A 15977-nucleotide genomic window follows, 5' to 3' on the forward strand; every position below is an offset into this window, starting at 1 on the left:
CCCAGACTCTGACAGGAGGAAGATATTCATATACATTTTACTAATTTTCTTTCATCTCTGAAACTTCTATTATAGAGAAAGGGAAAATAGCAATATTAAAATATTTCCTCTAATTAATTTCCTTTTAATGTGTATGAATTTTGTGCACCGGGTCACTATTTTATTTATAAAAAATAAAGTTCCATCATTTTGCTGTATGTACATAAAGATATGTTTTTTATTATTTATTTACCACAAGTAAAAGTTAGGAATTTTTATCTTTCTTTTAAATTTTTTTTACTGTTTCACTTCATTACTGCTGTGCATGTGCTCTGTGTGAGTGACGTAGGTGCTTATGTAGCTGGGTCCCGACTTACGGCGAAAATGGGGTTATGTCGCTCCTTAGGAACGGATCTCTGATGTAACCCGAGGACCTGCTGTGCTTCCCGCAGTCAGTCCGTATCATATATGAACTTGCCATACTAACCATGGGCATTGTGTCCCCTTCCAGCTTTACTACTGAGAGAATCTGAACAAATACACTCTAAGCCCTTTCTTTTCCTAATGAAGTATCATTTGCATCATGAGGCTTCAGTGGGAGAATGGGACACAAGATAACACACACACACACACACACACACACACACACACACACCATACACACACCTAAATTCTTACTTTTTGGGACCAACTTTTGTGTTTTTACTTTCATTTTTTAAGGACAAACTTTTAAAAGTAAAGTGAATGAAACCATGGGAGATGAAGATACAAAGACAGAAATTCAATGTAGAAAAAAGGCCTTGCTGGGAAAGAGTTGAGGAGAAACATTGCAGGCATTTCACAGGCGTACTAGAAGCTCATGTTGTAAACAGGATTTAGCTGCTATTGATTTCCCCCCATAACCTCATGGTTTCATTTTGCTCAGCTTGTGATCTTGCTCAATTTCAAACTGCCTGTGATATGCTCATTCTAGAAAAGCTTTCTGTTCAGTGTACCCTTCCTTCCCTCAGTTGTGGATGGCTAGTTCTTCACCAATACCCTACTCCTCCTTGAAACTCTCCCAGACCAATTTATACTTCTCTGGGGTGCTCATCTTCTTCTTTTTGGCTACCATTTTTCCCAAAAGGCTGCTCTTGCCACTTGATCTTTTTTTTAACAGTTTATAAATTCTTTTATTTATCAGTTCAAAGGTAAACATTTTTTCAAATTATAATATATGTTGCCATGTTTGTTTGTTTTTAATTTTTTATTGTTGAAAGTTTTATATATGTCTCTGTTTTCCCCAGTGACCTCTCCCTACTAGCTCCCACCCCCTGGCACATGCCCTCAAACATACTGTGTCCATTGGTTATGCTTATATGCATGTACACAAGTTCTTTGGTTGATCTCTTACAAACCCTCCTGCCTCTCGCCCCCTCCCCTGCCTTCCCTCTGATGTTTGATGGTCTGATAGATGCTTCTCTGTCTCTGGATCTGTTTTTGTTCATCAGTTTATGTTGTTCATTATATTCCACAAATGGGTGAGATCATGTGATATTTATCTTTCTCTGACTGGCTTGTTTCATTTAGCATAATGCTCTCTAGTTCCATCCATGCTGTTGCAAATGGTAAGAATTCCTTCTTTTTTAGAGCAACTTAGTATTCCATTATGCAGATGTACCACAGTTTTCTAATCCACTCATCTGCTGATGGGCACTTAAGCTACTTCCAAATTTAGCTATTGTAAATTGTGCTGCTATGAACATAAGGGTGCATATTTTCTTTCTGATTGGTGTTTCTGATTTCTAGGGATATATTCCTAGGAGTGAGATTACTGGGAGTTCCATTTTTAATTTTTTTGAGGAAACACCATACTGTTTTCCACAGTGGCTGCACTAGGGTTCCTTTTTCTCCACAGTCTCACCAACACTTGTCTATTGTTGATTTGTTGATGTTGGCCATTCTGACAGGTGTGAGATGGTACCTTTGTTGTTTTGATTTGCATCTCTCAAATCATTAGTGAGTTTGAGCATGTTTTCATATGTCTCTTGGCCTTCTGTATATCTTCTTTTGAAAAGTGTCTATTTAGGTCCTTTGCCCATTTTTTGATTGGATTGTTTATCTTCCTTTTGTTAAGTTGTATGAGTTCCCTATAAATTTTGGAGATTAAACCCTTAGAGGAGATAACATTGGCAAATATGTTCTCCCATGCAGTGGGCTTTCTTATTGTTTTGTTGATGGTTTCTTTTGCTGTGTAGAAGCTTTTTATTTTGATGTGGTCCCATTGTTTATTTTCTCTTTAGTTTCCATTGTCCTAGGAGCTGTATCGGTAAAGATATTGCTACAACATACGTCTGATATTTTGCTGCCTATGGATTCTTCTAAGATATTTAAGTCTTTTATCCATTTTGAAACATAGACCAGTTCTTATACCCTTATAATAAGGGAACATTTAGACAGAGGCATGTACTTAAGTAAGCTTTCTCAAAGAGATAGTTAGGATTATAAAAATGCATACCCCCAGCTAGAAAAGGGGAGGCTTACAGGCGAAGTAGGGTAAGGGGTGTTGAAAGCCAGGGATCCTGGGAGATCTGTGTCCTTTCCATCAGGCCAAAGGAGCGACCACTGTCATTATTGGTAGTGTCATGTCGTTGGCCTCACAAAGTGCTAGTTCTGAAATCATTAGAGCGCCCTTCCTTACGGAGCCTGCTAGGTTTAATATGATTTACTCAGGGGCTTCCGAGAAAGTAAATATCTGACACTTTATTTTATCAGGTACGAATAGGTATTTTGTGTTGAACTGCCCAAGAACATCAGACGTGGTCAGTACTGCCTGACTTCCCAAAGCAGAATTAAGACCAGGTCGTCAAAGGCAAGAAACTTCAAGACAACTTCTCCGAAGATCTTGGATTGTGTCTTTGTGTACACAGCGACAGATCTTGCCCTGATGTCTGAGGGCTCCAGATAAAATTGAATGAAAAATGGCCACTCTGAGAGACCATGCACAGTGATAGAACAGCTCCTACACAATGAGTGGCCCCACATCCAGATGTCTTGTAAAGTTGGATGCATCAGTTCAGTTAGCCTGGTGCTTACTCTTCCTATTTCCAGTCTGTAATAGGTGATCCATGCAAACCAGCGCAGCCCCTATTAAGAGTATGCATATCTCTGGATCTATTTTACTCATCAGTTTACTTTTTTTCACTGGATTCCAGTTCCAGAGACAGAAGCATGGAACATACCGAGGAATTTCAAAGGTGGAAGGTGGCCACTTGATCTTCATCCTGACCTAGCAGGGAGTGATGGCAGGGCTAAAGGGACCTTAGCCTGCAGTTTTTCTTTCCATTTTGCTTGAAGAAGAATTTGGCCTCTTTAAATGTAGCAACCACTTCCTTAGTCACTCTGACTTCACCAGCAAAATCAAACACCTTTGTGATTATTACTTTTTCTGTTGGTTTGTGTGTGTGTGTTTAGGGTTCTCTAGCTCTTCTGCTTTGACCAACAATTTACTTGAACTCATCTCTTCAATCTCCTCTCTTTTTATAACTTGTAGATGCGGGGGAAATTTTAATTTTGTTCCCACATTGTTGAGGAAGCTGACCCACAATTCATCCTCCTTTCCCTTGCATCTTCTGACCCGGTGCCTTCTTCCTGACCTGCAGCCATACCTTCCTCTTCCTCTTCCTCTTCTTCTAAGGCAGTGGTTCTCAACCTTCCTAATACCACGACCCTTTAATACAGTTCCTCATGTTGTGGTGACCCCCAACCATAAAATTATTTTCATTGCTACTTCATAACTGTAATTTTGCTACTGTTATGAATCGTAATGTAAATATATGATATGCAGGATGTATTTTCATTGTTACAAATTGAACATAATTAAAGCATAGTGATTAATCACAAAAACAATATGTAATTATATATGTGTTTTCCGATGGCCTTAGGCAACCCCTGTGAAAGGGTCCTTCGACCCCCAAAGGGGTCGCGACCCACAGGTTGAGAACCGCTGTTCTAAGGAGTGGTAAGTGTTTTCTCTTCTTGGAGGAATGCTCTGATCATTTCTTTCCCCCCCTCCTTTGTTTTTCTGTGTCTGCTTTTCACCATCCCCTTCATCTTCCTTCACTAATCCATTTACATCATCTTCACTATACTCTCCACACAAAGGCACATAGTCCTTGTCCTCCACTGTGGTGGAGAGAGGGTCTAAGGGACTATTTTCTTTGCCTTAGGGAGTATCAACAAAGTCCCTCTCCTTGCCTCACCTGGATAATAGTGTTGATGCTACTCTTAGAATGCTACTGGATTTGCTGTAAGGTTATGGCCTTTATGTAAGCAAAGGTTTCAGTTTGTGGGTGTGGGGGTCAAAAGAAAACATACCAAAAAAAAAAAAAAAAACACCACACACACAAAAATAAACTTCTGGCTGGGCTAATAATCAAATGAACATGAGACATATTAACAGGAGAAAATGTCCAAAATGTATTATGGATTTAAATGTGGGGATGCCATATGAATCTGAGACATAAAGGTGTGTTAAGCAGTTGAGTGTATATGCCATTCTACACTAAAGAGAAATTTGGGGGCAGGGGTCTGGGATTTCAAAGGGAAGATAGGCAATTCATAGGTAGATGAGAAAGAACCAACATGTGTAAACAAATTCTCTTTGGGCCACCCAGAAACAATGAGGCACAGAGGAAAGTTCAACAGCAGGCTTTGCTAGATTTTTCTTGGTATGCCTCATTTAGTTTACATGATGACACTAAGATTATGCTCCCATACTTTAAGCAGGTTTTTCTGTATGAATTCCTTCAGGTTGAAAGTTCTTTCTGAGTCTTTTGTTTCTTAATAACCTGCTTAAGATCAATATCCTAAAAACCATATTTTGGTGGCAAAACTTTGGACTCTTCATGCCCCTTTTGTGATCTGTAGTCAGTCATGTTCATTCTGACATTTTCCTAGTGGCCAGGGCTCTCTCTTGCTGATTTTTACACTGAAGACCATTTGTCTTTTGCCGTCATTTTCTAGCTACTGATGTCAATGTTAACACTGCTGCAAATAGACATTGCCTCAAGAAAACACAAATCATTTCTGGTTAAAAGGATACTATGTCTTTGCTAAAACTGCCTCTGCATCACTTGTCTATGAGACTTGCTGACAGGATTATTTTTCATGTGTACCCCTGGGAAAATAACTCTTCTACATCCTGAATGTCCTTCGAAGTCAATAATAAACATAAATAGAGTGCCAAAAGAAATTACATTCTGATATTTTATACTTAATAGTATACTCTGATACAACTCTAGTAAAAATACTTTAAAAGAAGGTGAATGGTAGAAAAATTCATTCTGAAATGCTGAGTGATAAATAAATTAAATAGGTAATTAAAATAGTTCATATATATATGTATGTATATATATATATATATATATATATATATATATATATATATGAACATTTTTCTTAGCACCATAATTAAGAATTTTTAAAACTAGATTTTCTTTTTTTTAATCTTTAACTTCTTTATTGGTTAGATTTTCTTTTTATTTATGTCTCTTGATAAGAAATTGGTAAGATGACCTCTATTTAGTTTGTTAACAGATAGTATTTCTACCTCTGAATATGTTTTTCTCTTCTCTTCTTTTAATGAGAATGCTTTGAAAGTTACACCTCCTGCTCATAATTCTTTTTTTCTTTATCTCACTATATTAAGGATGAAAGATGAATTTATCACAAGGATCCCTAAGATTGAGAAATACATTTGTAGACCCAGGAAAAGGAATCAATGAAGAAGGAGAAATTTAAAGTGAAGATAAAGAAGGACAAGTAAATAAGAAAGACTCATGTTAAGTTAGGAAAGAAGTCAAATGTGTTTATAGGTAGGAAGGCCACTCTTATTAAGTAGGGACATTTGATAATGCGGAACAGATAAGAAATGGGGGGATGGGGGCAGAAGAGAACAGAAATTTGGAGAAAAGGAGACCATAGTCAAGGAAGTTAATATAATTTTGTCTAATTTGTCAATAAGTTAGAAATGAAAAAATCAGTGTGGTTGAGGTAATCTATGGAATTAAAATTGTGGACATGAGTTTACTAATTTTCATAAACCTTTGTAATGAATTTCATATGAATAAAATGATAACTGAACAATGGTCAACTTAAAATTTACCAGAGAAATTGTGAAATGTTGTGTGAGACAGACAATAGGGTTATATATTTTATACCAAAGAGCATGCGAGTCTGCAAGTAGGAATGAAGAAATAAGACATTGATGGTGACTCAGACTGAGGACTAATGAAGTGGGGAAGAGACTTCAATGAGATAGTGAAGTAATCACAAATTTTAATAATTTGCATATAATAAATGTTATTTTTTGCCTTGGCCTTCATCTAGAAACAAATTAAATTACAGAATATGAACATATGTAGTGTATTCATGATCAAATAATCAAATAAATGGTTCTCTTTTGGGTATTTTTTATTTAAACAACCAGTGTGTTTACTACTTTTATCTTCAATATTCCATATATTCCAATACTTATCTCTTTATCTAGTATCATTTTTTCAAATTATGTATAATCTATTGATGAATTTTTGAAATATACATTTTAAATTTTTCATTTTTTATTGAAATTTATTGAAGTAACATTGGTTCACAAAATTATATAGATTTCAAGTGTACATCTCAACAAAATATCATCTGCACACTGTATCATGCACCCACTGCCCCCAGTAAAATCTCTTTCAGTCCCCATTTTCCCCCCTTTGCCTAGCCCCCAACTCCCTTTCCCTCTGGCTGTCACCACACTGTTGCCTGTGTCTATGTATTATGTATATATGTTTTTTGGCTAATCCTTTCACCTTCTTTCATCCAGTCTCCAACCCTCCTCCCTCTGACAGATGTCTGATTTTTTTTAAATTTACTGATTTAAGAGAGAGAGAGAGAGAGAGAGAGAGAGAGAGAGAGAGATCAATTTGTTGTTCTATTTACTGATGGATTCATTGACTTATTTTTATTTGAGCCCTGACAGGAGATAGAGTCCATAATCTTGGTGTTTGTCAATACAATGTTCTAACCAACTGATCTACCTGGCTAGGGCTCAAATTGTGTAATTTTAATCATGAAAATATCTGTGTATGAAATAAAAGTATAGGGAGGCAAACTATGTGCTATGAATGGTATCATTTCAAAATTACTACATACTGGGTAAAATAAAAATTTAATGCATTCTGGACCCCCAAAGAGTAAGAAAAAATATGCAAAACACATCCACTGATCCCTCATAAAAAACAAGTGAATGGAAAAGAAAAGAGAAATCAGTATGAAAAATGCAGGCACTAGAGGAGTCTAGTGATGAATGGTGGCAACAATGTTGATATTAATAAGGCAACCAAACCTTAGACCATGTGCAAATTGGATGAAATGAATAGGAGTCTCATTACTAGGCTAAGAATTTTCAAAGAGGCATAAATAGTCCTAAGTAGATGATACATTCTGAGCATGAGAAGAAGCATATAGACTATCAATTCAGGAAACAAATTAAAAGTTGGAAATACATTTTTAAATATGTCAAGAGTAAAAGAAGAAATTGCAATGCAAATTTGAAAAACCAAGAAAGTGGAACAATTTTAAAACTACTAATTCATGTGTAATGCAGTGAATTTGATATACGTAATACTTGAATTATTAATTTTATTGAAAAATTAACCATCTTAATTTGTATAGACTCAATAATATTAAAGTATTAATATTTACATAAGAAAATTTTAAAGTTTAAAATTAATATTCCATATCTAGCTCAGAAGTTAAAAACAAAAAAACAACAGAAGTAAAATTACAAAATTTTTAAAAAGGTAATTTCATAGAAACCAGAAACATAAGAAAGAGACTCAACAACTCTAAACTTGAAAAGTGTAATGAAAGAAACTAATTTTAGTGAGATGAAATAGAGATATAGATTAACCTTATGGGAATAAAAACATATGCTACAACACGAATTAGAGAGTGACACAAATGGCTGCATGTGGAACACCAATCAGAAAGGATATATGCACCCCTATGTTCATAGCAGCACAATTCACCATAGCTAAGATGTGGAAACAGCCTAAGTGCCCATCAGTAGATGAATGGATTAGAAAACTGGTACATCTACACGATGGAATACTATGCTGCTCTAAAAAGGAAGGAACTCTTACCATTTGCAACGGCATGGATGGAACTGGAGAGCATTATGCTAAGTGAAATAAGCCAGTCAATGAAGGAAAAATACCACATGATCTCACTCATTCATGGACAATAGAGACCATTATAAACTTTTGAACAATAGTAGATACAGAAGCAGAGCTGCCTCAAACAGATTGTCAAACTGCAGCGGGAAGGCCGGGGAGGGTTGGGGGGCAGGAGGTAGGGGGGTAAGAGATCAACTAAAGGACTTGTATGCATGCATATAAGCATAACCAATGGACATAAGACACTGGGGGATAGGGGAGGCTAGGGGACTGTCTAGGGCAGGGGGATAAAATGGACACATATGTAATACCCTTTGTAATACTTTAAGCAATAAAATAAATAAATAAATAAATAAATAAATAAATAAGCCAGTAAATGAAAGAAAAATACCACATGATCTCACTCATTTATGGATAATTAAGACCATTATAAACTGATGAGCAAAAATAGATACAGAGGCAGAGCAACATCGAACAGACAGTCAAACTACAGCAGGAAGGCTGGGGAGGGTTGGGGGGTGAGGGGGGGTTAAGAGATCAACCGAAGGACTTGTATGCATGCATACGAGCATAACCAATGGAAACAAGACACTGGGGGGCATGGGATGCTAGGGGAGGGTCAAGGGGAGAAAAAAAAGGAGACATATATAATACTCTTCGTAATACTTTAAGCAATAAAACAAAACAAAAAAAGAAAGAAAAAATATATAGATGTGGAAAATTACTAGGAAACACAACTTCCAAAAACTATCTCAAAAAGAAAGAAAAAGCAGAATTATTTAACTATTAAAGGTATTGAGACAATGGCTTTGTGAGAACTGTACAATGACAGTTTGAATGAGACAAACTTACTCATAAGTGTAGATAAACATATTCATACCAAACAAAGCAGATAGAAATTTCAAAAAGCCACACCTGCTCTATATAAGAGATATTATATTGGCGTCAAAGTACATATATTTTTTTAATTTCTTTATTGATTAAGGTATTACATATGTGTCCTTATCCCCTCATTCTCCCTCCCATTCTCCCCCCCCATTCCCTCACCAATGCCCTCACCCCCCTGTTGTCTGTGTCCATTGGTTAGGCTTATATGCATGCATACAAGTCCTTTGGTTGATCTCTCCTCCTTACCCCCACCCTCCCCTACCTTCCCTCTGAGGTTTGATGGTCTGATCAATGCTCCTCTGTCTCTAGATATGTTTTTGTTCATCAGTTTATGTTGTTCTCTATATTCCATAAATGAGTGAGATCATGTGATATTTATCGTTTCTCTGACTTGCTTATTTCACTTAGCATAATGCTCTCCAGTTCCATCCATGCTGTTGCAAATGGTAAGAATTCCTTCTTTTTTACCACAGTGTAGTATTCCATTGTGTAGATGTACCACAGTTTTCTAATACACTTATCTGCTGATGGGCACTTAGGCTATGGTGAATTGTGCTGCTATGAACATAAGGGTTCATATATCCTTTCTGATTGGTATTTCTGATTTCTTGGGATATATTTCTAGAAGTAGGATCATTGGGTCAAATGGGAGTTCCATTTTTAGTCTTTTGAGGAAACTCCATACTGTTCTCCACAGTGGCTGCACCAGTCTGCATTCCCACCAGCAGTGCACGAAGATTCCTTTTTCTCCGCATCTTTGCCAACACTTGTCGTTTGTTGATTTGTTGATGATAGCCATTCTGACAGGTGTGAGATGGTACTGCGTTGTCATTTTGATTTGTATCTCTCGGATGATGAGTGACTTTGAGCATGTTTTCATATGTGTCTTGGCCTTTCTTCTGTCTTCTTTCGAAAAATATATATTTAGGTCTGTTGCCCATTTTTTAATTGGGTTGTTTAACTTCCTATTTTAAGCTGTATGAGTTTCCTGTCAGTGTTGGAGATTAAACCCTTATTGATGATAACACTGGCAAATATGTTCTCCCATGCAGTGGGCTTTCTTGTTTTGTTGATGGTTTCTTTTGCTATGCAAAAGCTTTTTATTTTAATGTAGTCCCATTTGTTTATTTTCTCTTTAGTTTCCATTGCCCTAGGAGCGGTATCAGTGAAGAAATTGCTTCGGCATATGTCTGAGATTTTGCTGCCTGTGGATTCCTCTAGTATTTTTATGGTTTCCCATCTTATGTTTAAGTCCTTTATCCATTTTGAGTTTATTTTTATGTATGGTGTAAGTTGGTGGTCAAGTTTCTTTTTTTTTGTATTTATCTGTCCAATTTTCTCAACACCATTATTGAAGGGACTGTCTTGATTCAATTGTATGTTCATGCCTCCTTTGTTGAATATTAATTGAGCATAATGGTTTGGGTCTATTTCTGGGTTCTCTTTTCTATTCCATTTATCTATATGTCTGTTCTTTTGCCAGTACCAGGCAGTTTTGAGAACAGTGGCTTTGTAATATAGCTTGATACCTGGTATTGAGATCCCACCTACTTTGTTCTTTCTCAGGATTGCTGCAGCTATTCGGGTCCATTTTTATTCCAGATGAGTTTTTGGGAAGTTTGTTCTAGGTCTGTGAAATATGCCATTGGTATTTTAATAGGGAGTGCATTGAATCTATAGATTGCTTTGGGTAATATGGACATTTTGATGATGTTGATTCTACCAATCCATGAACACGGTATGTTCTTCCATCCGTTTATGTCTTCATCTATCTCTTTTTTCAGTCAAAATACATTTATTTTAAAACATAAGGAGAATCTGTCATTAGAAAATGTTTAACCAATATTTGCCACAGTAAGATGCAAGATTTTATAATATTGTTTGCTGATAATTTTTTTTATAAAAGTAAAAAGACATTTGTGATTTGGGGGGAAATGTTAATCTAGGAATAGATGAAGGAAAATTCCTAACCTGGTAATAGATTTTATAAGGAATTTATATCCAGTTCAGCATATAGTTAATAGAGAAACATTAGTAGCATTTCTTTTAAAATCAAGAAAAAAAAAATAAAGATGTCTATTATTGCCACTTTTATTCATCATTATCTAATACTCTGAACAAGGAATATAGGAAGAAAATGTCAAATAAAGGCATAAAGATGGGAAAAAACACCTTTAATAGATAATAAAAGTAATATTTAAAAGCTGTGTAATATGATTAAATTGAATCCTGTTGGATTTACTTTCAGAAGCTGGATTAGAAACTTACATGTGAACCACAAGAATGAACACATCATTTGCTTATAATAATATGCAATTAATATGCATAAAATAAACTTTGGGATGTAGAAATATGAATGTTGTTTTCCTTTCCTATTATTCACTATTAGTCTAAAGATAGAATAATTTACAAGAGGCCTTGAATGCTCTGGTTAAATTTAATTGGTTCTTTTGGATTAACCTTGGTGTGAAAATTTTTCTTTTCGAGTTCTAAGGTTATAGAATTGCCATTGAGTTATTTTTCTAAATCTTGAAAAAGTGTTAAATCATTAAGTACTGTTTCCTAACTCCACACAAGTTCCAATCCATCTTCATAATCCACAAAGCTGCAAATGCAGCAGATAATTATGTTTCTCTCAAGATAACAAAGCCCATAGGTCATTCTGTTTAGGTGGGAATTGAAACAACTGTACTACATTATTGGAAGCCAAAACAATTAGTAAAATTATTCTGCACCGTCTGCATTATTTCTTGTCTTCCACCTCAGATTTGACTTGTTTTCAGATAATTAACGTTAAAGTAAATAAACTTTTACTGCTTTTTTTTGCTACTACCATGATGGGCTGAGCAGAACATTTTAAAGAATTCAAGCCTTATCTCACTGTTATTTTTCTTGAGTTAATTGAAACTTGGCTAGTAGTTAATACACTAATTTTGTCACTAAAGCTGACTCCTCTAAATAACAATAGATAAAGTCATGGAAGGCTGAACACTTTATGAAACTCTGGTTGCAAGGACCAATCTCACTCTAGGTCAGTGATGGCGAACCTTTTGAGCTCGGCATGTCAGCATTTTGAAAAACCCTAATTTAACTCTGGTGCCGTGTCACATATAGAAATTTTTTGATATTTGCAACCATAGTAAAACAAAGACTTATATTTTTGATCTTTATTTTATATATTTAAATGCCATTTAACAAAGAAAAATCAACCAAAAAAATGAGTTCGCATGTCACCTCTGACACACGTGTCATAGGTTCGCCATCACTGCTCTAGGTACTACTGAGTGCTAAAAAGAGCTTTAATTTCTATGTGAATATAAAAATAATGAAGGCTGAGTCCACAGAACTGAAAAATTAGGGGAAAATAGCTCATGTCTTTATTTTTGCTGTGCTTCCTTATTAGCACCTTACAATAGAAACAAAAACATTTGTTTTTAAATATAAGATTTAAAGGAAAATATTGACTTGTGCATATTTCTCAGCATTTTTCTAAAATTGTTTCCCTTACATTGATATTAATATGGAAAACCTAAATTAATATATGCACACATAAAATTGAAGTCTTTAGAGTCTCAATAAACAAGATACCCAGGGTTGCCAAGAGCAGACAACATGCTTGAAAGCCATGAAATTTCTTCCCCTGCCCCATCTAATGCACACACACACTTCCTGCAGAAGTTAGCAACCTTAACTTCTGAGGAGTGAGAAGAGTTAACCCTCTTCTCTCCTTTTACCAGATTTCAGCCAGTAGTCATTCATATGTGACCTTACCAGTAATAAATAATATGCAAACCCTAGCTTAAATTAATATAATATCTTGAAGACTTCTCTGACTACAAGTTTAGAATGAATTGTTCCTTATCAACGTGTTCGTGGATTTCAAAGAGCTCAAGCATCAACCATATCTTAAAGTCAATGGAATCATTGGAGATTGCATTGTCAAGAGTATGTCCTTTTTTTCTTCATTGATTAAGGTATTACATATGTATCCTTATCCTCCCATTGCCCCCACCCCCACCCCACTCCTGTTCATGCCCTCACCCCCTAGTGTCTGCGTCCATTGGTTATGCTTATATGCATGCATACAAGTGCTTTGGTTGATCTCTCCCCCTATCCCCACCCTTTGCTACCTCCCCTCTGAGGTTTGAGCATCTGATCAATGTTTCTCTGTCTCTGGAGCTGTTTTTGTTCATCAGTGTATGTTGTTCATTATAATCCACAAATGAGTGAGATCATGTGATATTTATCTTTCTCTGACTGACTTATTTCCCTTAGCATAATGCTCTCCAGCTCCATCCATGCTGTTGTAAATGGTAAGAGTTCCTTCCTTTTTACAGCAGCATAGTATTCCATTGTGTAGATCAGGGGTCCTCAAACTTTTTAAACAGGGGGTCAGTTCACTGTCCCTCAGACCGTTGGAGGGCTGGACTATAGTTTAAAAAAAATCTATGAACAAATTCCTATGCACACTGCACATATCTTATTTTGAAGTAAAAAAACAAAATGGTAACAAATACAATATTTGTATTTGCATGTGGCCTGCAGGCCATAGTTTGAGGACCCCTGGTGTAGATGTACCACAGTTTTTTAATCCAAGAGTATGCCTTTTTTAGAAATCTAGAATATCTAATACTGCAGGACCTGAAGTTGCATGAATGGAGAACACAAACATCCCAAATGGAGTCATTCTTGCATTGAATCTTTGAATCCTACACCCATAAATTTGTATCTACTTGGAACACAGAATCATATTGATGTCTCTTGAATTAGTTTATATACTGAAACCAGAAGTATATCCACCATTTTAACAGAATGTTGATTTAACAGAACAGTGCTTGATGCTTTAGTTGTATCTAAGGAGGCCATCCAAAGGCTCTATCAAGCTAGCTGTTTGTGTTCAGTGTAGTATATTACATGACCAGTGGCTCCTTTGCTTATGGGCCCACTTCCTCATTTATTTCAAGATCAAGTTGATCCTTGTTTAGAGACTATGTTGAGTGGTATTCCATAAGGGTGAATCAGGTACCTCCATTGTGGTGCTGGTTGAAGTTTGTGAGTTAGAAAAACAAACCTACACCAATAATAAGTGTTCATTCTTTTGAGAAAAAAAATAATTGGTACTTTCAGGACATAAAGAGCCTAATGTAGTCAATCAATTTTCTGCCAAGTGCCCAGTTGCTCTTCATAAGTAATAATGTTATACACGGTCTCAGTATTGGTATCTGTTGTAGATGCGTTACAGTTAGACACTCATAGGTGATGTTAGCTAGGTCATTCTTGATAAGTGGTCTTTCATGCGGTCATAGCCTCCACCTCAACATGTCTGAGTAATGCCTTTTCACCAGCATACAGTCAGCTATCAGAAAGAAAAGGGGAATCATTGATGTGATATTGTACAGTTTGTTGTGGGAACTCAGTGATTATCTTCAGTCAATAGGACAGAACAGTGTTTCAGCTCTGGGAAATGTTCAAGGAATTGTGAATTTTTATTGAGACAACACCTTCAGCTTTATGCTCATCAAGCAAGAGCTTTCCCCCCCAATTTTTGTTTTCTCCCTTTTCTTTTTTTCCTTTGCCCCTAAGAATTCCAGGTTTTATTAATTATCTCCCAACTCCCTGTAGGTTAAACCTCCTTGTCTTGCACACCAACCTTTCTTGTCATTATGATAATAATGACTCCCTGGCTGTTGTAACTTAAGGACTGCCACCAGACATTCATTGGTTTAGATCTCTTCATCTCCATTGGTATTAGCAGGTAAAGCAGTAAATTATCGTCTGTTATCAGCAGCCCTCATCTTCAGTGGAAAGCCACTGCTACATTTCCTAATGATGCTAGTAAACCCTCTCTTTAGCACATCTCTAATAGTGTGGTAGTGGTGAGTGCTCTGGGTCTTCTTATGAAACAGATCTTATGCTGGGAGTTTTACCTCACCATACCTACTTCCTTGATTATTTTAATTCCTACCTGCACCTAAAATTTTAGGCATTTCAATTTTGCCAGAGCCAACCTAGCATTGAGTTTTCATCATCCCCTAGGATCCTTGCCAGGGTATGAAAATTTGTATTCCTAAAGAGTGTCCCAAATTAAACTCTTAATTTTTTGTTCTGGTCCTCTTGACCAAGTACCTTCAAAATCCAATATCAAGGGCACTGTCTTGACTCCTGCAGGTTAATCTTTCAGCTCCTTTGTTGCCTAGTTCTTTTCTTTCCTTATAACAATTAACATGTGCCATGCTGGGTTTTGCTGTGACCATACCCTAGTTACTGGCATGGAAGTCAAGAGAAGTAGGACATATCATGAGGATAACTCATTTTGCCTTGTCAGGGAGAGGTACCTGCATTGTCTTCCTGCAAGGAGGGATTGTACTCTTTATATAAATAATAAGGTGTATATTCAAGTAAAGTTTATATAAACTTCCTTCTAAAATAAAGTCTGTATTAGTAGTAACAAAATTTCTCACTCAGCTTGAATTTAGATAAATTCATATTTTATAAACTGCCAATAATTTACAACTATTCTATTTTGGGTTGAAGGCAAATTACTATATTTTCTCTCATTGTTTTGTTTTAATATGAATCTACATAATGCTGTTTTTAATAAGCTTATATAGGCAATGCTTTTATTTGGCCTGCTCATTTAACATTCAAATTTTCATAACTAGCTAACTAACAATCATAAATAAATTTCCAGTACTTTGACTACCACAATGCTGAGGAGTTCTGTGTAATAACACAAATATAATACTCTTATTGTTAGCCTGTAGTTATAAACTTCTATTGGTGTATTTACTATTTGTAATTTCTAGTAAATAATGCTCTAATATAAATTATTGAGTTAATACAAATGAGAGTCATTAATAGAATATTAAGGCAAATGCTTCTCATTCTACATATGGGTTAAATTTC

At 35.9% G+C, this 15977-nt stretch overlaps 1 pseudogene; it reads right to left on the bottom strand.

Moving 5' to 3' along the window:
* Positions 1-883: 883 nt before the first annotated feature.
* Positions 884-15977, bottom strand: part of LOC132233851 (craniofacial development protein 1-like) — a 43388-nt pseudogene continuing 28294 nt past the window's right edge.

Source organism: Myotis daubentonii, chromosome 4, assembly GCF_963259705.1.
Source record: "Myotis daubentonii chromosome 4, mMyoDau2.1, whole genome shotgun sequence".
Taxonomy (NCBI): Eukaryota; Metazoa; Chordata; class Mammalia; order Chiroptera; family Vespertilionidae; genus Myotis; species Myotis daubentonii.